We start from the raw sequence: 20,553 nt of genomic DNA on the forward strand, positions 1-20,553 counted from the left end.
CCTGGGTCACCAACTATCCTGAAGAGTGATACATGTTCCACAGAAAGAGGGCTTCATTAGAAATATAAAAATAAGAACTTCCTCTTTCACAAAGTGTTTGAGTTACTTTAGGGTGAGGAGAGGAGGAAAAAGAAAAGAGGGAGGAAATGAAGTAGAAAAGGATAAATCATAGGAACAAAGAGAAGAGAACCTATATTTTCTGAGCACTATATGTTAGCACGTTACATGAAATCCTCACTCTATACTGAAATCGAAGTCCTGTTAGTCTCAGAGAGCTTAAATAAACTTGTCCAAGGTCGCACAGCCAATAAATGGTAGAACTGAAAATTATACTCTGGGCTGTCAGCCTTCAAATGTGGGTTCATACACAGCTCTGTGCTGCCACCCTTTTGTACCAGAGAGTTAAAAATTGCTATTCTAGGAACTTCTCTGGTGGCACAGTGGTTAAGAATCTTCCTGCCAATGCAGGGGACATGGGTTCGAGCCCTGGTCCTGGAAGATCCCACATGCTGCAGAGCAACTAAGCCTGTGCGCCTCAACTACTGAGCCAGCGCTCTAGAGCCTGCGAGCCACAACTACTGAAGCCTGCGCGCCTAGAGCCTGTGCTCCACAACAAGAGAGGCCACGGCAATGAGAAGCCCACGCACCGTAACAAAGAGTAGCCACAACTAGAGAAAGCCTGCACGCAGCAACGAAGACTCAATGCAGCCAAAAATAAATAAATAAAATAAATAAATTTATTTTTTTTAAAAAAAGAATTGCTATTCTATGCCAGTTCATCCTCTAGATTTCACCCTGCCCTTCACATAGAGTGATGCATCATTTATCATTCAAAACAGGGCATGCTTGAGAATGAAAGAGGGAGCTATTAATAATTTCTCTAGGACAGGAGCCCCAAAGTGAACTGTCTTGGGTAAAGCTTGACATTTGGCCACACCAACTCAAAAGAGTTGTCTACACTCTGAGCTTCCTCAGCTCTTAAGGACTAATAGCTCATACTGTTATGCTATTCGTGCTCTTCACTCCCTAAATGGCTCTTGGGGAGATCATCAGAGACCCCCACCACCGCCACTGCTAACTCACAAAGATATTTTTAGTCCTCATTTCACTTGACTTCTCATTATACTTGATTCTAGCGGTGATTTTCCTCTCTGATAATTTTTATCCCCTTGGCCTGTGGGAAACAACACCCTACTTTCTAGTCATCCTTCTGCGTCTCTAGCTTTTCCAACACGTTATGTTCTACCCAACTTTTAAATACTGGAGTTCCTTCCTTAGGCCTTGGTTAGAGGTCCTATTTTTTTAAAATCCAATTTCTTTTCGTGTACTCTCCCTAGGGAACATTATTTACTCTGATAGCTTCATATAACATCTTTAATTACCATCAAAGTTATATTCTCAGTCCAGATCTTTCTTTTGAGCTTCAGGCCAATGGTTTACTCAACAGTGATATTTGGGTATTTAATAGGTACTTCAGCCTCAATAAGCTCAAAACTCATTTCTTTCTTCCACCCCCAGCAACTCAATTTTCCCTTAATGACCATTAGTTCAGTGAATGGCACTGCCATCCATCCAAGTGTGTAAGTTGGAAACACCCTCCTCTTCCTCACCCACCATATGCAGTTGATCATGAAGTGGTGTTGTGTGCCTTCTAAATGTCCATCTCTCCTTATCGCTTCTGCCACCACCCTAGTCCAACCAATATCGTTTCTGTCTCCAGTTATTATAATGGCTTCTAGACTCTCTCTCCACCTCCACTCTTGCCTCTCTCTAATTATCACCCTGCAGCATATGAACCTGTCTTGCTTTAACTCAACTGTCTGATCCCTCTGTCTTCAGCCTGACTAATCTATTGGATCCTCAAACATTCTGTGATCCTTCCTCCTTTAGAAGCTTAGAATGTTCTTTTTCTCCACACTGGATAACGTATTCATTTCCCAGGTCTCAGATTAGATGTCTTTTCCTCAGAGAAGCTTTTTAGAGCTCCTGGACTAGGTTGAGTCTCCCTGTCAGACGTTTTTATGGCTCCCTGTAATCTTCTTTTGAGGCATTTATTAAAATGCCTCAAAGATTGTCCCAATCTTGCCTTGTAGCACACCATAATTTTATTAGATATTGATGTTATTCTGATGGCCTTGGACAGGTTCCACAGCATCTCTCAAAAGCTGTTATTAACATCTAATGCGTAGGATGGACCAGAGGCCCATGATCTTATAATTTCATTGGTTAACTCACTTTGAACTTGATGTATGAGACAATGACTTGCAGTGAAACAGTTTGGTGATCTGACGTGGGACAAGAGCCAGATAAAAATGTTGGGAAAGGCCCTCTAAATTCTAATCATGAGCTCTTTCCCTGGTCGGATAAAACAGAGGCGGACAGACCCAGGGTGCTGCAAAGACAATGAAGAAACCAGGAAAAGCATGGTTCACACTGAGTAAAGTCAGGAGAACTGTAAATGGCAATGCCTTGTACAAGAATGGATGATGACATGTATGAAGAGTTCACAAAGCTGGTTGTCGATACCAAATCTTCTCTGTCACACGCAACTGCTGGATTCTTCACCATCCGTAATGATACCATTAAATATAAAAGGTGACAGTGTGCCAATACAAGATATAACTTTAAATCTAATTTCTTTAATTAGCACAGTTTGTGGAAATTTGTCTTAATACAACATAGTTACTCATATAGTTATTGCCATGTAAATTAAGTATTAGTTTTAGCAGGATAATTAATCACTTGCATTTAATGTTCTTGATACTCCTAAGTACTTTAAAAAACTCATTTGTGGGCAATTAAAATGCACTGTTATATTTCTAAATTACATATTCTATTAAAAAGCACTTTAATATAGTGATATGCCATAAAAATTCTATTTGCATGTCACTTTTACGTCTATCAAAAATTGCTATGATGTATAAGTTGAGCTTTGCATTGATGTCAGTGTTCTTTTCAGTTTATTCTTCTGGGATATCCAGCAATGTTAGAGTATTTCTGCCAAAACTGCACTGATATCCTCTCTAAAAGAGGCCTTTAGCTTTGGGGCTGGAGTGAAATGTAGGTGAACAGAGGTTCCAAAGTGAAAGATGCTCTTCTTGGCAGATTTGAGAAAAGTATGGAGGGAGCATGGTAAAAGGTGAAGGAAAGGGCTTCCCTGGTGGCGCAGTGGTTGAGAGTCCGCCTGCCGATGCAGGGGACACGGCTTCGTGCCCCGGTCTGGGAGGATCCCACATGCCACGGAGCAACTAAGCCCGTGAGCCATGGCCGCTGAGCCTGCGCGTCCGGAGCCTGTGCTCCGCAACGGGAGAGGCCACAACAGGGAGAGGCCTGCGTACCGGAAAAAAAAAAAAAAAAAAATGTGAAGGAAAGATGGGTCCCAGGAGGAGGTGATTGCAGATGAGCATGGGAGATGAAGTGTGGAGATTATTCCCTGACTTGTCTTAACATGGAACCAAGTGCTCTGTGAGGGTAGAGAGCTGTTAGCAGGTTTATCAGATTCAAACCTAACTGGACAACTAATCTGGTAACTAAGGCAAAGAGACCTTGGAGAAAACGACAATTCATTTTATAACTACTGAACTGGAAATAACTGTAGAGGTCATTTTTTTCAGCCTCCCTTAGAGTACCTACTTTAAAACTAGAGCCAAGATGTATAGAATTATCTGGCATCTTGATAGAAGCTACAGAGAGATGCTTTTCAGGAGGTGCTCAAAGATGACTAAACATTCAGTTAAAGGAACGGCTATTATTTAAATAAATACGGGAACGCTGAGAGATGATCTCATCACAATTAAAATAGCGATCCCAATATGTAAGTAAGTAATTAATGGCACATATAACATATAACTATTTTATTGAACAAGCTTAATTTAAGAGGATACAAACCAACCTTATTCTTTATCACTATTCTCTTTTAAACATTCTGTGTCAAATAGCTCTTTACCTAATATCCCCAGATGAAATCTTAGGACAGTACCATAGTTCTTCCAGTCCAGGCCAGTCCAGGGTAATAATCATAAAATTACAAACTCTCTTCCAATGTAAAATATTTCCCCTTCTCCAACTCATGTTGGCCTAGGCCACTTCTTCTCTGCCTTCTTCACCTCTGCAGAGTCAGCAGAGGTAGAGACTGGGGTAGATGAGGCATAGAATGGTCAGGCTTGGCTGACGTGGTTGTGATCTGGTTTTGGTGCTTTCTGAATATGGCAGATCCCAAATTCTGATCCTTTCTTTGTGGGCTGCTTGTTGGGTTCTCTGGACACCCTCTCCCCCATGACCAGTGTTCTCCCTCTTGTGGTCACGTCCTCTGGCCAGCTGCTGATGCCTTTCCCCTCAGTCCCCTGCTTCCTTTGCTGGGCCATCTCATCCCTTTTAAAAGGTGCTCTTGGGCAGAGACCTTTTTAAAAGGATCAGAGACTGGTGTTCTCCAGTCTTGGGCCTTGTGAAATTCATGGCCCTTGGGAAATTCAAGATGTCTTCCTTTGCTCCATCAAACTCTGGAAGCGCAGACTATTCCTTACGTAGCTGTGGCTCTTCCAACTGCCACCAGGCAGAGGAAGCCTCTCATCTTTAACTTTTCAGGCCTGAGTCAGATACCTGTTTCTGCATTTTTCAGATTCTAGGGAATGATTGCCAAGCTCTGTGAGTGTTTGTCTTGAAATGGCATTTCCTCAGCTGGAGGTGGAAGGAAGCATGCCTTTCTCCTTCATTAGGACTGTTAGTCAGCTCAAAATGCACAACACACTGACAGCACTCTCTGACATGGTCCTCACTACCAGTGAATCCTTCTCTTATAGAGCAGGAGTGAGTGATGCACTAATGTTGACTGAACCTATTGTATAATTGCTTAGCATGTGTCTAACAGCTCATTAGGATGTGGGAGTATTTGCCTCTGCTAAAACTCCAAGATAGCAGAAGAGGTGGTTTAACATCCTATTATATACAGATGGCCTGAAGCCATGTCCCTGTTATGCTCCTTGTGGTAGCAGAATTCTAAACATGTCCCTGCCAGATCCTTATCCCCTGGTTATTCAATCGAGCTCTAATCCAGATGTTGCTATGAAGACACATTGCAAATGTAAGTAAGGTGGGTAATCAACTGACCTTCAAATAGGGAAATTATCCTGGTAACCCAATATAATCACACGAACCCTTAAAACCAGAAGAGGAAGGTGGAATAGTTAGTTAAAGAGATGCAACAGAAGAGGACAGCAAGAGACATGAGGTGGAAAGGGAGGTCTCAGAAATTCAAAGCATATGAAGGACTTGACCTGCCATAGCTGACTTTGAAGCTGGAGGAAGGCAGCCACAGGCCAAAGAATGAGGCAGCCTCTAGAAGCTGAGAATGGCCTCCAGACAATAGCCAGCAAGGAAGTAGGGACCTCAGTCCTACAATCACAGGGAACTGAGTTTGGCCAACAACCTGATTGAGCCCGAAAGCAGATTTTCCCCCAGAGCCTCCCAATAGAAGCCCAGCTGACGGACAGTTTGACTTTGGCCTTAAGAGACTCTAAGCAGAGAAACCAGCCAAGTCAACCTGGATTTCTGACCCACTGAAATGTAAGATACTAAATGTGTGTTGCTTAAAGTCTCTTAAGTTTGTGATAATTTGTCATAACAGCAATAGGAAATGAATGTACACCTTCACCCCAATGATCCTTTCAAGATCTCTGACCCTCTTCCTTCCCATAGCTGATGAGAGTCCAGAGATAAGTGTGTTATTCCTTTTACTGGATGTGTTTGGGAAGGGTAAAGAAGGGAATGAAAGGTGTGACAGGGCTTCCCTGGTGGCGCAGTGGCTGAGAGTCCACCTGCCGATGCAGGGGACACAGGTTCGTGCCCCGGTCCGGGAAGATCCCACATGCCGCGGACCGGCTGGGCCCATGAGCCATGGCCGCTGAGCCTGCGCGTCCGGAGCCTGTGCTCCGCAACGGGAGAGGCCACAACAGTGAGAGGCGCGCATACCGCAAAAAAAAAAAAAAAAAAAAAAAAAAAAAAGAAAAAGGAATAAAAAAGAAAGGTGTGACATACCTTGAAATCCACAGCAGTACGCAGCTATGAGAATATTCTATCTATATTCCTCCTATTTAAAAATGACTTGCTGCCGCCTTTTAAGTTCTTAAAACAAAACAAACAGAACTTGTGTACTCAAAACGTTCTCCTTCCTTATTCAATTTGCTTGCTAAGCACTGTGCTTCCTGTGGCCTCCTTCATATTCTCTATCTGGTGGAGCACTGTGCTCGGGGGCAGAGAAAGGATGGAAAGGATGTTCTTTGCTAGAAATCTGACTGTAAGTCTCAGAATTTTAAAGAAGAAAAGAGCTAGAATTTCATGGAAAGGTCAGTGGGTTGTGGAAGGCTTCCTAGAAAAAAAAGGTTACCTGAGAAATTATCTTTTGCCTAAACGGTTCTTCACACCATGCCACCCAATCTGAGACCCTAAAACCAAACCCTGGAGGCATTCAAGGCAAAAATGACCATTTCATCTGAAAACCACAGGATGTGACCTTTCTGCAGGTATCACACCAGACTCATGTGTCTTATGAGCTCCGTGCCTCTGTCATGGTCATGGGAAAATACAGCCGTCATTATGCTCTATAAGGATCTGGTTCCCTCTGTTGGGGACTAGTCTCCATACTGCTTGAGGAGCAGGCTAGACTGTTTTTGCTTGGTCAGACATCAATGAGTGTATGGTGATAAGCCAACTTGGCTGAAAGGAGACAACCTTGTCAAAACTTTCTTATTCTTTGCTTTGGGGTAATTGGTAGCCCTAGGATTGCCCTCTGACCCCCCCACTCCAGTAAGATAGCTGGAAATGAAGACACAGATTATGAAGGAACTTAAAAGTTGCCAGGAAGCTAAAACTTAGTTCTTTAAACACAAAATGTAAGCATTTCCAAAAAAAAAATGCGTGGTTTATCTTGTTGCTAATTTCCTGCTAACATGTGAGGCGATACTTACTAAAACACCATTAATGGCATGGGAACTGGACAATTCTCTTGGCAGTTTGCACCTGGAAGGCTGCTTTCATAGCTACACCAAAAGATGTGTGGACCTAGACTGTTTGTAGCTTCCAGATCTTCACACTCCTGAAATTTAAGTACAAGGACAATAATGGAAAATATTGAGAAAATGGAGGGTATTAACTGAGAAGTGTTAAGGAGAAAGAGAAGCCCAGAGGATAAAGCTTGCAAAGTCAGAAATAGGAGTAAAAAGAACAATTGTGACATTTTGATTCATCTTCCACTGTTTCATTCAGTGATTATAATTTAGCCACCCATATCATGAAGTCTCCACAAGGAGCCTTTATAGAAAATAAAGATGGAAACAATGAGATAATCCTGCCTTCTTGCCTTTATAATTTAAGGTTGTTCCCCAAAGTGTGTTTTTTAATGTCCCGCCCACCAAAATTTCCTATGACTCAAACTATGGGATTATTACCATTTCCTCTGGGAAGCACTTTATAGAATAATAGCCTTTATTATTAGGAATACTTTTTTGAAGGTCAGCCAAATTTTCTCATTGTCCAACTGAATCCAGGATTTTGGCTATAATTTCCCTGACCGCCCCCAAACGAGTGCTTCCTTTCAGTCCATGTGGATAATACTTCAAGCTTCATGTAGTACTTGAAACAGTGTAGGTTCCAAAGAAATATTGGTTGAATGAGTATTTCTAGATGAATGGATAGATGAATAGATGAGTTATTCTTTGCTCCATGTCTTTGAGTCCTCAATCAGATTTCTGAAGGTCTTTGATAGTGTTAAATTTTGGGGGGTGAAGGAGGTGAAGAAAGACATCTTCATGGCCATTGTTCTTCAGGATGGACTCCATTGGGTACAGATTTGGGACAATGATAGTGTATTGGTTTGTTAGGGCTGTCGTAACAAGATCTTTTTTGAGTTTCTCCGATATACTGAACTCCAGCCTACCTCAGGGCCCTTGTACTTGCTGCTCCCCTGCCTGGAATGCTCATCTCCTCTCTCTGTTTTGGGTAACTTCTTATTCTTCCAGTGTCAGCTTAGATGTCACTTTCTTATGGAAGCTTTTTCTACTCACCACAACAAGTTGAGTTGCCTCTAATTTACTCTTATGGCACACTATAAGTCACCATTTTAGTGCTTACCAAAATTTAATCAATTGATTTCCTAGTAAGTACTTGTTTAATTAATCTCTCTGCCATAGATTGAATGTTTGTGTCTCCCCACCCTCAAATTCATATGTTGAAACCTAACCCCTACTGTGATGGTATTTGGAGGTGGGGATTTGGGGAGCTGATTAGGTCATGAGGGTGGAGCTCTCACAAATAGGATTAGTGCCCTCATAAAAGAGACCCCAGAAAATTAAAAAAAAAAAAAAATAAACAAATAAAGAAAAACAAACACAAAACCAAAAAGAGGCCTCAGAGGGTTTCTTTGCCCTGTGTGAGAACACAGTGAGTAGATGGCCATCTGAGAACCAGGAATTAAGCTCTCACCAGACACCAAATCTGCTGGCGCTTTGATCTTGGACCTCCCAGCCTCCAGAACTGTGAGAAATAAATTTCTGTTGTTTATAAGCCACCCAATCTATGGTAGTCTGTTATAGCAACCTGAACGGACTAAGAGACTCTCCCATTAGACTCTAAATTCCCCTGAGCACAGAATCTGCTGTTTTCATCATTGTGTTCTCTTGACTTAACATGCAGGGTGGTATGGAAAAAGAACCAATAAATAGATGTTGAATAAATGCATGAATCAGTAAATGAATGAAGTCATTTTTTCCAATTACGTATCTTAAATAGCTTATTAATACTCTACCTTTCACCTCAGTGAACTGTAATTTTTACAGTAATACCTAATATATTCCTTTGGGTCACAGATGGATCATCACTAAATTGTCTGGTTATTCAGAAGTAAAGTGAAATAAGCATCAGGATTAGCACAGCATATGCACTGGTTGAATGTTCTGTAATTGATCACATATAGGAATGCAAACCTCTCAAAAGACTAAATGTTTTAACATAGCCTGACAGCATTTCTAAGTTAATTAACTGAGTTATTCATGATATATTTATTGATCCCCTGTTATGTGTAGGCATTATTCTAGGCATTGAAGATAGGACAGTGATCAAGGATAGACCCCTGCCCTCATGGAACTTACATTCTAGTGAGTATGACAAATGGATATAGAATAGAATGTCAGGTTGTGATAGTACTATGAAATATATAGTGAAGCAGGGGAAGAGGAAAAAGAGAGGCATTGGGTGTTATTTTAGACAGCGGTGGTCAGAGGGGACCTCCTCATTAGAAAACCAGGGAATGTCTGTTGGGGAGAAGAAGCAGACAAAGCAAATGCCTGATGTAGGAAAACTTGAAGCAGCAAGGATTCAGGGTGTCTGGCAGGAGAAAAGGGAGTAGTAGGAGATGAGGTGTAAGCTGAGGGCTAACTAACTCAGGACTTTGTAGTCCACATTAAAGCTTAGATTTTATTCTAAGTGTGTCAAGAAGCCAGTGGAAGTGCAGAGCAGGAATTGGCATGTTTTCAGGTTACTTTGGCTGCCAGGGAGCAGAGACCGTTAGGCAGGGTGGAGGCAAGCCGGCTGGTTAAGTCTCTTGCAGGTAAGCACGTGAGAGGCTATACAGTGGGTGTCAGTCTTGTTGCTGGCTGCCAAACCAGAAACCCCGGGGCTAACCCTCCTAACCGCACTGTGTTCTCCTGCATCACTCAAGCTTTACCCCACAAATGTTACAGGCACCCCACTCTGTGAGTCCAGACCGGGGCTGCTGGAAACCACCCCCTGCACAGCCTCTGGCCCTTCCTGACAGCCCACTTGCACTACTTGCTCATTACATCCCTGTCCCTTCTCCCCCGCAGGCCCCATAGCCCCAGACAGAGCTGTCCCCGCACGCACAGTAAGCTTGGTCTCCATCATCTCATCAGTCTGTGCGCTGGGACCACACCTCGCTAGGTAAGGCCCCCAGGATGTCTGGGACTCCCTATTGGCACTGCTTGACCAGGAAGAAGAATATTCAGGAATTCATTATGAAACGGTACCTGGTTAGAGAGGAGAGACAGTTTATGGATGGCTCCCCGCACCTCCACCAACACACGGGCGTTTTGAATGATAATGGACTTGATTTTTCATCCTTAAGCGAGATCCCCTCACACCTCAAACTTCAGAAACAATGAAAAGAAACTAACTGTAACTGGAAGATCTTTGAAAGAACTGAAAGAGAAAACTGGAGCTGTGGTGACAGAGTTGGGGACAGCTCAGCGAAGGGCATGCAGTCAGCCCACCACCACAGCGGAAGCTTCCATCCTGCTGCAGAGCTGACTGCTGAGTCCTCCTACAACCTGTTCTTGACTGATCCATAGGGAGGCTGCTTCCCACATAAAAATGGTGCAGAATGACATGTGGCCCCTCAGAAAAGATGAGGACATTGGACAAGTCACTGATTCTGCTGATACAGCTTCCTCATCTGTGTCTACCTCAAAGGATTAGTAATGGGTCTGTCAGTGGAAAAGATGTGAACTGTGGTTGCTGAGCTGCTTAGGGAGACGCAGAGGAAGTGTGATGAAATTCTGAAGCACCTCCATGAGGACTGAGGCAGGAAGTGGGTGGGGATCAGCACAGCTGTGTAGAACAGGGAAGTCCCCCAGGGTAGGGGACATGCTACAACTTCAGTTGGAAAGATCCACTACAAAATAGATTATTTCCAGATTTTGCTGCTTGTAAACTAAAACAACCAAACAAACAATGGGAGCAAAGTGTTACTATCTTGCAAAACTCCAGTTTTCTTTAAAGAAGAAATACATACCTCCTATATACCAAATACTGTGTTGCTTCCAGGAAGATGCCTGAAACAAGAGATCTTTCCATGGGCCAGTGTGTGCACAGCCACTGCCCCTGTTGGCAAGGCTGTTGAATAGAAAGCCTTTAATGTTTTTTTTTTTTTAAATACAAACTGTACTATTTACTGATTTACAAAAAGGTACATTCAGAACTTTTGTCTCCTTCCCAAGAGGGTATCCTAGGAGTCAGCAGCTGCACAAACACACACAGTTCAGTTAAGCGATATTGAGGATTGATGATATGTGCTACACACGCATTTTTAATCTTGTTTAAAAAACGCCATAAGCACAAGTTTAAAGAATTATGATGAGCCACACACCTGCAGGGAACACAGTGACCCAGCATGACAAAAATGAGGTGCTCTTGCATAATGGCAAGTCAGCGGCCTCCATGGGAGGAGAGCATTTCAAAGATGCAGATGGGAGAGAGTCTATTGTTATCATTTCACATAAAGGATAGTGGTAGCCGACCATTAGAAAAGAAAAATTACTGCTGCATTGTTCCTGTATGTAGGCACAAACCATTTGTGACAAATTTAGCCAGCCCCACTGCCAGCCTGCTCAGCAGAGCCAAGTCAGAATGAGCGTCAGCAGAACAGGCATTCATTTGAGTAAACTTGGTCCCATGGCTGATGGAGGCAAGCTCGCTCACCACACATTTTATACTATCTCCACCGTCTTTAGAACAGCTTCTCCTTAAACCCCCATTTCTTCGTTTTTTGGAGGCTTTGTGCTTTATACACTGTCTTCTCTTGACTTAAGCTTCATGAGGACAGGGACCACTTTGTACCTGTCTTCATGTCCAAACACATAGCACAGCGTTATTACACAACGGGTGCTCATTTTGAGAAACAAGTTCTTACTAAATGTTCCCATTTAACAAGAGCAACTGTAATACAACAGTGTTCTCCACTGAGTTCTTGCTGTCAAATTGCCAAAGATTAAACAAAATGATAATGCCAGCTTTGGCAGTATGGTGGGGTACCACCTGTCCACAAAGCAGTTTAAAGATAATATCAAAAGCTTTAAAAATTAACATATTCTTAAACTAGGAATTCTAAAACTTATCCAAAAGAATAGGATAAATCATGGATTTGTTCTAAGACTTACCCCCAAAGAAATTCAACGCAGAGTTGCTTATCTTATTTGAAAATTGAAACAAAACTAAATGTCCAACACTAGGGGATTTGTAAGATAAAAGCATACATCTCTGCAAAGGAATGCTTATCCAGGTATTTTAAATGATATAAAAAAATATTTTCCAAATACTTCTGTATTTGGAAAAAATAAGAAAAGGAAGTTATAAAACATGTAATATGCCCCAAGTTTCCTTTTTATGAAAAAATATATATATATGGGATTTGGGGACAAAGCCTATATATATGTATATCAACACTACTTACCTGTAAATGATAGGATGTTATTTTTGTCCTCTTTCTGTTTTTCATTATCTTACGTTACCTTATGATTACTCTAAGATGAATATATATTACCTTTACAACAAGAAAAAAACAAGTTTTTGTTTCTTTGTTTAGTTTGTTTTAAGAGACCTGCATGCAAACTTTATTACTAGTCAATTTCAGACACTAGCATTGGTCCAGACAACATTTAGGTCTCTGAAATCAGTCGGGATGTGTGCTGCTTCTCCAGCTGCTCAAAGGGCACCCTTTTGATTCTCTGAGATACACCACCCTGCAGAGTAATCTGGTCTCTTAGCTTCACCTAACTCTAAGCATCAGAAGGCAAACTACTAATATTTGGAAAAACTAGACCTTGCTGCTGAAAGGTGTGACCTTAAATAAAAGTTGATCTGACTTAAGGTTTACTTTTTTTTTTTTTTTTTAGATGATGGGGGTAGGAGTTTATTAATTAATTAATTTATTTTTGCTGTGTTGGGTCTTCGTTTCTGCGCGAGGGCTTTCTCTAGTTGTGGCAAGTGGGGGCCGCTCTTCATCGCGGTGCGCGGGCCTCTCACCATCGCGGCCTCTCGTTGCAGAGCACAGGCTCCAGACATGCAGGCTCAGTAGTTGTGGCTCACGGGCCTAGTTGCTTCGCGGCATGTGGGATCCTCCAAGACCAGGGCTCGAACCTGTGTCCCCTGCATTAGCAGGCAGATTCTCAACCACTGCGCCACCAGGGAAGCCCCTGACTTAAGGTTTACTTCTGTGGTCTGTTATACAGCAACACCATTAAATTATGCATTTTCATTCACTATTTGTTGGGAAGTAGTCCCATCCAAGAATTTTTAAGCCTCTAAATAGCCTTAATGAGTTAAGAGTCCCAAATCAAAGAAAAACTTACTCGTTGGTACCTTGGTTACTTTGTGCCCCAAGAGCAAAGCCAGGGTCAAGGGAGGTAATACATATATTACCTAGATGTGTATGTAGATAGATAGATAGATAGATAGGAATAGATAGATACAGATATATAGAGAGAACAGAATGTCAGTGTTCTCTGTTAGTAAAGCATCTTGTATTGGACACGTAAATCTAATTCTTGGTGTAGGTATAATAAAGTTCTTTTTTCTTTAGCTAATTTTGCTTTGCAAATTCAAACATATTTAGAACATTTATTTGCTTATCACTGAGAATAGGATTAAAGGGTGCATAGTAATCATGGAAAAAAAATTGTGGTTGGCTAAACATGTGTATCTGGTTGAATCATAAAGAAGTCAGTGATATAAAATGAGATTTTGAAATAGATGGTAAATCTTTGAGATGAGGCCAAACAAGTTTGAAATCTTTGCAAATCGCTTTTTTTACTGATCCCCCCTGATCATTCTAGAATGCTCTGTTACCTAGTTGAGAATGAACCATTTAATCATATTATTCTCTGCATATCTATGAGCAGCCTGCCATTTTAGGCTTTTTGCCCATATCTTTGTTATAAAGCATCACTGCTTTGTTGAGTTGTCTTCCTGATGTCCTAAATTGTTTTCAGGTAATAAATTAGATTCTCAAGCAAGTGCAGTGTTATACAGCATAATCCAAGCTATTTGAAGAAGACATTAGCTCAAGCAGGGGAAAGGGTGTTGTTCTGTGTCTGAGACACTGGAATCCAGTCCTGACTTTACCAGGACATGGCTGTGTGATCCCAGCCGATGCTCAGTGCTTTTCTGAGGCTCCATTTCCTTATCTACAAAACCAGAAAGTTGTCATGAGATGATCTCTTAAGGCTCCTTTCAGCTTTAAAAGCCTTTGCAGTGAAATTATATGGAAACTGTCACTTGGAATAATTTATCATCATTTTTCAAAGATTTGGGGTGTAGGTCATGGTGTAGAGTGACAGCAGTCTTCTGGAGGAAAGGAAAAGTCACTCGGTGTAAAATGCACTTGTCCATTCTGCCTCCCATAGGCCAAGGGACAGAACTCATGCAGCTTTCTTCAGTTTCCTTAGCAGAACATGTGGCTAACTGCATAAACTCATAAAATAAAACGCATGGGCTTTGAAATGAGCACTTTCCACAAATCACAATTTATGAAACCACCGAAATGGAATGGTAGGTTTTTCTCTCAGCAGTTTTTTCTTTCATTCTTCCTTTCACCAAGTTGTAAATTCAGGACTGCTCATGCAGCCTGTATTCAGCCTGGGAGGTTCTCCTCCAATAACTCAGCCCCTGTGATGTATCCCCTCGGTGCAGCTTTTTCAGAAATTACTTAATAAATCAGTGGTTGACATACATTTTTATTCCCCTGGGTTGTGCACTAAGCATTTTCTATAACCCTTGGGCTTATCTTGCTTGAAGACATTGATCTTAGAGAAGGGATAACTTTCAATTCAAATAGTTTTCAATTTGATGCTTTTACATAGGTAAGGAAACCTATGTATGCTATATTTGGAGTTTTCCAATATATGGCAGGACAATGTTACTTTTCTTAGAAGGCACTGCCACAGTCTAGTTCTTTCCACCACAGTCTCTAGATAAGGGCTGCATCTACCCTCACTGTATGTGCTTTAGCAGATGTCAGACACAAGCAAGAGACCTCTAACTATATTATTAGAGATTTAGTACTTTTTTTTTTTTTTTTTTTTTTTTTTTTTTTTTTTTTTGCGGTATGCGGGCCTCTCACTGTTGTGGCCTCTCCCGTTGCGGAGCACAGGCTCCGGACGCGCAGGCCTGGCGGCCATGGCTCACGGGCTTAGTTGCTCCGCGGCATGTGGGATCTTCCCGGACCAGGGCACGAACCCGTGGCCCCTGCATCGGCAGGCGGATTCTCAACCACTGCGCCACCAGGGAAGCCCTAGAGATTTAGTACTTTTAATGTTCTGAATCTGCTAACTTGAACAAATAATGTAATATTAAGCTCTTTGAGGATTTCTTCAAAACTAGTTCCTCCACTCCTGGAAAACATCAGATAAAACTAGGGTATTTCAAAATAATATACATATAGAACATGATCTTCAAATGTTTCAGTGAAAAATGTTATAGAATTAGTCTCCAAGTCAATTTGAAGAGAGAAAGTATTGACATCATTATTTTATAAAATTCAAAGAGAGGTTATATAAGTTTTCTAGTATTTTACTAGGTTTGAAGTAGATCACGAAAAAGACCAAGTCCAGCTGGTTGCACTGAATATTTTTCTTTTATTAGACGTTTTATTTCTGCGTAATTTGTCAATCCTTCCAGCCAATATCTATTCAGCACCTACTAGTATAAGACACTGAATGACTGTGATTCTGTACCCAATCCCAGGATTTTTTTTTCCCTACAACAAGCAATTCTCCAACACCAGCTGAGTGCCCTACAATTCAGCTCAGTTGTGACACTGTCTACCTGGAAATAGTGTCAGATTCCACAGGCTAAGGGCTCAGTCCTACAAGACCACAACACCAAGACCCAGCTTCACTCAAGGACCAGCAAAGAACAGTGCTGGACACCCTATGCCCAACAAAGAGCAAGACAGGTCTACAGCCCCATCCATTAGCAGAGAGGATGCCTAAAATCATAATAAGGCTACCAACATCCCCAAACACACCACCAGACGTGGACCTGTCCACCAGAAAGACAAGATCCAGCCTCATCCACCAGAACAGAGGCACTAGTCCCCCCAACCAGGAAACCTACTCAACCCACTGAACCAACCTCAGCCACTGGGGACAGCCACCAAAAACAAGGGGAACTATGAACCTGCAGCCTGCAAAAAGGAGACCCCAAACACAGTACGATAAGCAAAATGAGAAGACAGAAAAACACACAGCAGATGAAGGAGCAAGATAAAAACCCACCTTACCTAACAAATGAAGAGGTAATAGGCAGTCTACCTGAAAAAGAATTCAGAATAATGATAGTAAAGATGATTCAAAATCTTGGAAATGGAATAGACAAATTGCAAGAAACAGTTAACAAGGACCTAGAAGAAATAAAGAGGAAGCAAGCAACAATGACCAACACAATAAATGAAATGAAAAATACTCTAGATGGGATCAATAGCAGAATAACTGAGGCAGAAGGACGGATAAGTGACCTGGAAGATAAAATAGTGGAAATAACTACTGCAGAGCAGAAGAAAGAAAAAAGAATGAAAAGAACTGAGGACAGTCTCAGAGACCTCTGGGACAACATTAAATGCACCAACATTCGAATTATAGGGGTCCCAGAAGAAGAAGAGAAAAAGAAAGGGACTGAGAAAATATTTGAAGAGATTATAGTTGAAAACTTCCCTAATATAGGAAAGGAAATAGTCAATCAAGTCCAGGAAGCACAGAGAGTCCCATACAGGATAAACCCAAGGATAAACACGCCAAGACACATAATAATCAAACTGTCAAATATTAAATACAAAGAAAACATATTAAAAGCAGCAAGGGAAAACCAACAAATAACACACAAGGGAATCCCCATAAGGTTAACATCTGATCTTTCAGCAGAAACTCTACAAGCCAGAAGGGAGTGGCAGGACATATTTAAAGTGATGAAGGAAAAAAACCTACAACCAAGATTACTCTACCCAGCAAGGATCTCATTCAGATTTGATGGAGAAATTAAAACCTTTACAGACAAGCAAAAGCTGAGAGAGTTCAGCACCACCAAACCAGCTCTACAACAAATCCTAAAGGAACTTCTCTAGGCAAGAAACACAAGAGAAGGAAAAGACCTACAAGAACAACCCGAAACAATTAAGTAAATGGTAATAGGAACATACATATCGATAATTACCTTAAATATAAATGGATTAAATGCTCCCACCAAAAGACACAGACTGGCTGAATGGATACAAACACAAGACCCATATATATGCTGTCTACAAGAGACACACTTCAGACCTAGGGACACATACAGACTGAAAGTGAGGGGATGGAAAAAGATATTCCATGCAAATGGAAATCAGAAGAAAGCTGGAGTAGCAATTCTCATATCAGACAAAATAAATTTTAAAATAAAAACTATTACAAGGGACAAAGAAGAACACTACATAATGATCAAGGGATCGACCCATGAAGAAGATATAACAATTGTAAATATTTATGCACCCAACATAGGAGCACCTCAATACATAAGGCAAATACTAACAGCCATAAAAGGGGAAATTGACAGTAACACAATCATAGTAGGGGACTTTAACACCCCACTTTCACCAATGGACGGATCATCCAAAATGAAAATAAATAAGGAAACACAAGCTTTAAATTATACATTACACAAGATGGACTTACTTGATATTTATAGGACATTCCATCCAAAAACAACAGAATACACATTTTTCTCAAGTGCACATGGAACATTCTCCAGGATAGATCATGTCTTGGGTCACAAATCTAGCCTTGGCAAATTTAAGAAAATTGAAATCGTATCAAGTATCTTTTCTGACCACAACGCTATGAGACTAGATATCAATTACAGGAAAAGATCTGTAAAAAGTACAAACACATGGAGGCTAAACAATACACAATAACGAAGTGATCACTGAAGAAATCAAAGAGGAAATCAAAAAATACTTAGAAACAAATGACAGTGCAGACATGACGACCCCAAACCTATGCGATACAGCAAAAGCAGTTCTAAGAGGGACGTTTATAGCAGTACAATCCTACCTTAAGAAACAGGAAACATCTCGAATAAACAACCTAACTTTGCACCTAAAGCAATTAGAGAAAGAAGAACAAAAAAACCCCAAAGTTAGCAGAAGGAAAGAAATCATAAAGATCAGATCAGAAATAAATGAAAAAGAAATGAAGGAAACAATAGCAAAGATCAATAAAAGTAAAAGCTGGTTCTTTGAGAAGATAAATAAAATTGATAAACCATTAGCCAGACTCATCAAGAAAAAAAGGGAGAAGACTCAAATCAATAGAATTAGAAATGAAAAAGGAGATGTAACAACTGACACTGTAGAAATACAAAAAATTATTAGAGATTACTACAAGCAATTCTATGCCAATAAAATGGACAACCTGGAAGAAATAGACAAATTCTTAGAAATTCACAAGCTGCTGAGACTGAACCAGGAAGAAATAGAAAATATGAACAGACCAATCACAAGCACTGAAATTGAAACTGTGATTAAAAATCTTCCAACAAATAAAAGTACAGGACCACATGGCTTCACAGGTGAATTCTATCAAATATTTAGAGAAGAGCTAACACCTATCCTTCTCAAACTCTTCCAAAAGATAGCAGAGGGAGGAACACTCCCAAACTCATTCTACAAGGCCACCATCACCCTGATACCAAAACCAGACAAAGACGTCACAAAGAAAGAAAACTACAGGCCAATATCACTGATGAACATAGATGCAAAACTCCTCAACAAAATACTAGCAAACAGAATCCAACAGCACATTAAAAGGATCATACACCATGATCAAGTGGGGTTTATCCCAGGAATGCAAGGATTCTTCAATATACGCAAATCAATCAATGTGATACACCATATCAACAAACTGAAGGAGAAAACCCATATGATCATCTCAATAGATGCAGAGAAATCTTTTGACAAAATTCAACACCCATTTATGATAAAAACCCTGCAGAAAGTAGGCATAGAGGGAACTTTCCTCGACATAATAAAGGCCATATATCACAAACCCACAGCCAGCATTGTTCTCAATGGTGAAAAACTGAAACCATTTCCACTAAGATCAGGAACAAGACAAGGTTGCCCACTCTCACCACTCTTATTCAACATAGTTTTGGAAGTTCTAGCCACAGCAATCAGAGAAAAAAAAAGAAATAAAAGGAATCCAAATAGGAAAAGAAGAAGTAAAGCTGTCACTGTTTGCAGATGACATGATACTATACATAGAGAATACTAAGGATGCTACCAGAAAACTACTAGAGCTAATCAATGAATTTGGTAAAGTAGCAGGATACAAAATTAATGCACAGAAATCTCTGGCATTCTTATACACTAATGATGAAAAATCTGAGAGTGAAATTAAGAAAACACTCCCATTTACCATTGCAACAAAAAGAATTAAATATCTAGGAATAAACCTAACTAAGGAGACAAAAGACTTGTATGCAGAAAACTATAAGACACTGATGAAAGAAATTAAAGATGATACAAATAGGTGGAGAAATATACCATGTTCTTAGATTGGAAGAATCAACATTGTGAAAATGACTCTACTACCCAAAGCAATCTACAGATTCAATGTAATCCATATCAAACTACCACTGGCATTTTTCACAGAACTAGAACAAAAAATTTCACAATTTGTATGGAAACACAAAAGACCCTGTATAATGAAAGCTATCTTGAGAAAGAAAAATGGAGCTTGAGGAATCAGGCTCCCTGACTTCAGACTATACTACAAAGCTACAGTAATCAAGACAGTATGGTACTGGCACAAAAACAGAAATATACATCAATGGAATGGGATAGAAAGCCCAGAGATAAACCCACACACATATGGTCACCTTATCTTTGATAAAGGAGGCAAGAATATACATTGGAGAAAAGACAGCCTCTTCAATAAGTGGTGCTGGGAAAACTGGACAGCTACCTGTAGAAGTATGAAATTAGAACACTTCCTAACACCACACACAAAAGTAAACTCAAAATGGGTTAAAGACCTAAATGTAAAGCCACACACTATCAAACTCTTAGAGGAAAACATAGGCAGAACACTCTATGACATAAATCACAGCAAGATCCTTTTTGACCCATCTCCTACAGAAATGGAAATAAAAACAAAAATAAACAAATGGGATCTAATGAAACTTAAAAACTTTTGCACAGCAAAGGATACCATAAACAAGACCAAAAGACAACCCTCAGAATGGGAGAAAATATTTGCAAATGAAGCAACTGACAAAGGATTAATATCCAAAATTTATAAGCAACTCAGGCAGCTCAATAACAAAAAAACAAACAACCCAATCCAAAAATGGGCAGAAGAACTAAATAGACATTTCTCCAAAGAAGATATACAGATTGCCAACAAACACATGAAAGAATGCTCAACATCATTAATCATTAGAGAAATGCAAATCAAAACTACAATGAGATATCATCTCACACCAGTCAGATTGGCCATCATCAAAAACTCTAGAAACAATAAATGCTGGAGAGGGTGTGGAGAAAAGGGAACCCTCTTGCACTGCTGGTGGGAATTTAAATTGATACAGCCACTATGGAGAACAGTATGGAGGTTCCTTAAAAAACTACAAATAGACCTACCATATGACCCCACAATCCCACTACTAGGCATATACCCTGATAAAACCATAATTCAAAAAGAGTCATGTACCAAAATGTTTATTGCAGCTCTATTTACG

Source organism: Kogia breviceps, chromosome 16 (genome assembly GCF_026419965.1).
Source record: "Kogia breviceps isolate mKogBre1 chromosome 16, mKogBre1 haplotype 1, whole genome shotgun sequence".
NCBI lineage: Eukaryota > Metazoa > Chordata > Mammalia > Artiodactyla > Physeteridae > Kogia > Kogia breviceps.